This window comes from Dipodomys ordii, unplaced genomic scaffold (assembly GCF_000151885.1).
Source record: "Dipodomys ordii isolate 6190 unplaced genomic scaffold, Dord_2.0 Scaffold149, whole genome shotgun sequence".
Lineage (NCBI taxonomy): Eukaryota > Metazoa > Chordata > Mammalia > Rodentia > Heteromyidae > Dipodomys > Dipodomys ordii.
The window spans coordinates 968,125-973,030 of NW_012267365.1; positions in this window are offsets into that span (position 1 = coordinate 968,125).

The following is a 4,906-nucleotide window of genomic DNA, read 5'->3' on the forward strand; positions in this document are numbered from 1 at the left end:
GAAATTCTTCTTTTCCTCTCTTTCTTTTTTTATTTTCCACCTCTGGTTTTTCTCTGAGTGTTCGTCTTTTTGTTGTTGTCGGTCTCTTGGGGAGATTAAGCGTTGGAACTCGAACTCTCTTTTTGGTTGGAGAGAGCTGTGGCGTTTCCCTACTGCCCCGTCGCCATCTTGGTCCCCCCTCGACATCTCCTTTTAAAAAATAAAAAAATGCATTGTTGCTGAAGTAGTTATCACATACAATTTCTCTTCAGCTGGCATTATTTTTGGCTAGCTTTCTAAATGAATGAGTATAATAAATTAAAAAATATAATTAGTGCAGATTTATCAGCAAAAGTTTCATCTGGCTATCGATACGTAATTTGTTGGTTTGTCTATTTTTGTGGTGGCTATCAAACTCATAATTTTAGGAAAACTAGGCAAACTATCACTAGTCATACCTGGGATTATTTTGTGTTCTATTTATTTTAATTTTTTGTGTTGATCCTGGGACTTGCACTCATTGCCTGAGAACTGTCCCTAAGCTTTTTCTGCTCAAGGCTATGACTCTAAAACTTGGGCCACAGTTCTACATCCAACATTTTGGTTGTTAATTGGAGATAAGACTCACAGACATTCTGTCATTGGGCCCAACTTCAAACCGAGGTTCTTATGTCTCAGCCTTTATAATGTCAAGCATTATAACCATGAGCCACTGTTAGCCATATTATGTGTTCTTTAAAGCATCTGTCAATAATAATAATAATAATAAAACTACCACTAATACTAAAGACTCAAACCTGTAATCCTAGCTATTTCAGAGGCTGAGATCTATAGGATCATGGTTTAAAGCTAGACCCGTCAGACAACTCAGTTGTTTTTTTTTAACCTACTGACCCCAGGGTTTAAATTCAGGTCTAGATACCATATATGAGTTGCTTTTCATTAAGGTTAGTGTTCTACCTCTTGAGCCACAATGACACTTGCAGCTTTTCCTGAGTAGTTTATTAGAGGGAAGAGATAAGGAGACTGCACAGTATGGTTCCAAACTGCCATTCAAAAACTAAGCCTTCAAAGTGGTAAATCAGAGATTTTTACCTTCAACTAAGCAGCAAAAAAAAAAAACAACCCTGAAGGCGACACTATACCAAGTGGTATAGTGTCAGCTTTGCTTGGGAAAAGTTAAGGAAATTCAAGCCTCAGTATTGACACATATGTACACAGAAGCATGCACATACTTAATATACAGGATCCTATACTCAATTCTCTGGGATGAAAAAAAGATAAAAGTATTAAATTAAATTAGGACAAAAATAAGTAATTTAAATTGTTAAAAAAGAAAAAAAAAACTACCATAGCTGGGTGGCGGTGGCTCACACATGTAATCCTAGCTACTCAGGAGGCTAAGATCTGAAGGTTGTGGTTCAAAGCCCACCCCAGAAGGAAAAGTCCATGAGACTCTTATCTCAAAGGAACCACGCAGAATACTGGAAATGGCACTGTAGCTAAAGTGGTAGAGCACTAGCCTTGTGCTGAAGAGCTGAGGGGTAGCACCCAGGCCCAGAGTTCAAGCCCCACGAACAAGAAAAACAAACAAACAAAAAACTTCCATAGTTGAATTGTGACTTAGGTGGTAGAGTGCTCTCTTCCCATAAATGAGGTGTGAGTTCAATCCCATGTTGTTTATACCAAAGCAACCCAATAAAAGCACACTAAGAACTATCTAACAAAAAAATACATCATATGTTGTAAAGAAAATTAAAACTTACAAAAATAATTGAAATAGAGCTAAAAAGAGAACCATGGCTCAATCATGAACAGCAATACACAGCATCAAGAAGGTATTAATTTCCATCAAAACAATCTATACATTGAATGCAATACTATGAAAAATCTTCACAGGAATTTGTATAGATTTGGAAAAAAAAGCCTCGATGAATGGCAGCCAGGTACTCAAAAAAAACCCCAAGCTATTTAGAAACATGCAAGCACATCTTCTTTGTTTCTAAATACAGCCTGAGAAACAACAGGATGCATTCCTCATTTTAAGGACAAAATCTGTCGTATTGCAAAATGTATTTTTTCCTGGAAGAAATATACTAAAGAGTGAGTCACCAAATAAATAACCAAGAACTCAAAAGGTGTAACACCAAGAATGATAAAGAACAAAGATAAACAAGTATCTGCATGACTTTATGACAGACCTTGCTTTGTCAGAGAAACATCCCTGATGTCAAACAGCTCTATGCTTCTCTCTGTGACAGCACCCACATACTGAGTGTGCCTCTGTCTTTCTACTGTTTGCTTGCTTACTCAATAAAGCTATGCCAATTTTTCTTGCCATGGTGACTTCTCTGGAAACTCTTATTCTGTGACCAAAGTCAAGGACTCTAAGTCGAGACCCTAATTCTAGAGGGAAACTTAAAAAAAACCCATCTGGACCCAGTGACTGTTGCTTCAAATAGTTAAGAACTGGACAGGAGTGTAGCTCCCCCTAGAGCACTTGCCAACCATGCAGAAAACGCTGGGTTTGGTCTCCAACAATAGAGGAAGGGAGGGATTATGAGAGATCAAAGACCTAAAGAATGAGGAAGAACAAGTGTGGACACATCACACCTGAAATGAAGATTTGTCACACTGAAGCATAATAATTAAGAAAGCCTGATATTAAAACTGAAGAAACACAATAAGGAAATAGTAGAGAAATGAGAACCAAACCTATGTGGGAACTTGAGATCTGACACTAGACTATGCAATACATATAGATACAATACATATAGATATATATGCAATACATATAGATAGCTATATATAGATACATATAGATAGACTATGCAATACATATAGATAGCTAGCTATCTATATGAATAAGATACAAAGTAGACCATGAATTAAAGCCTTTGCAAACAATTCCTAAAAACAATTAAGGACTCAAAGGTAAAAAGCAACTCTTGGAAGCTTTAAGAATAAATGTATGTTTTAAGAATGGAGATTTTTTTGGGGGGTCCAGTCGTGGGGCCTGAACTCTGGGCCTGGGCGCTGTCCTTCAGCTCTTCAGCTGAAGGCTAGTGCTCTACCACTTAAGCCACAGCGCCACTTCCGGCTTTTTTCTTTTTGCTTATGTGGTGCTGAGGAATCGAACCCAGGGCCTCAAGCATGCAAGGCAAGCGCACTACCACTGAGCCACCTTCCCAGCCCAAGAATGGAGATTTATTTCCCAAAGGAATATAAATAGGAAAATATCAACAAATTTGTGTATATTACAACATAAAATCTTTTGTTCAGTAACTGACAGCAAGAGAAAGAAAACCATGATCTCTTAAGGCTGAACAAACACCCCCAAACCCCTGCCCTAAAGTTGGGTTCCTACAGTTCAGGGAGGGAAGGGAACCACTTATGTGGAACAAGAGCATCCACAGTTGATATATGCACCTGGGTCAACTAGGACGAGGAAGCAGGGAGTTCCCAAGGTGAAGAAAGACTATTCCAGTGCCCTACATCTTATATATACAATTTTCTAATTTGGGGAAGGGAAGAGAAATACAAAAATATTTAAATAAGGATACATGTTGAACCATTGTAAAAATGAGATGTACAAGACAATATGTTGAAAATGAACTTTATATCTTTGGAAGTGGGGGAAGGGAGGAGTTGGTGAGGTCAGGAGGGAAGAGATGGTAGGGTAAAAACAAAGGAAGGGGTAACAATGTTTGATAGGATATGTACTCATTACCTTACTCATGTAATTGTAACTCCTCTGTAGAGTACCTTTGCAATAAAAAAGCCATTATAACCCTCATCCCCAAACCAGGCAGGGACTCACCAAAGTAAGGGAACTATAGACACATTTCTTTGATGAACATCGATGCAAAACATCTCAACAAAATTTTGGCCAATCAACTTCAACAATTCATCCACAAAACATACACCACGATTAAACAGGATTCATTTCAGGGATGCAAAGCTGGTTCAATATATGCAAACCAATTAATATAATTCATCACATCAACAAGAGCAAGGATAAGAACCACATGGTTATGTCAATAGATGCAGAAAAAACATTTGACAAGATCCAACAGCCATTTATGACGAAAGCTCTGGAAAAGTTAGGCATCTATAGAACATTCCTCAATATGATAAAGGCTGTATATGACAAACCGACAGCCAGCATTATACTTAATGGTGAAAAAATAAAGCCATTTCTTCTGAAGTCCGGAATGAGACAAGGATGTCCACTCTCTCCACTTCTCTTCAATTTAATATTAGAATGCCTAGCTACAGCAATAAGACAAGATGCAAATATAAAGGAGATCCAAATAGGGAAAGATGAAGTAAAACTCTCCCTCTTTGCAGATGATATGATTTTGTATTTAAAGAATCCCATAGACTCCACTCCCAAATTACTCTAGCTGATTCAAAATTTTGGCAAAGAAGCAGGGTATAAAATTAACCCCCCAAAATCAATGGCTTTTCTGTATACCAACAATGAGAAGAGCGCAGCTGAAATTAGGAAAGCAACTCCTTTTGTAATAACCCCCCCCCAACTAAAATATCTAGGAGTTAACTAAAGAAGTGAAGGACCTTTATGATGAAAGCTTTAAAAATCTAAAAAAGGAAATCAAAGCAGAACTTGGAAAGTGGAAAAGCCTCCCTTTCTCCTAGATCAGAAGGATCAATTTTGTGAAAATGGCAATACTTCCCAAGGCTATCACAAATTCAATGTGATACCTATCAATATTTCAACCTCATTCTTCAAGGAAATAGAAGAGGCAATCCAAAAATTCATATGGAACAATAAAAGACCCTGAATAGCAAAAACGTTCCTTAACAGAAAGAACAGTACCAAATTACAAATTCTTTTTTTTTTTTGGTCGGTCATGGGGCTTGAACTCTGGGCCTGGGCACTGTCCCTCAGCTCTTCAGCTCAAGG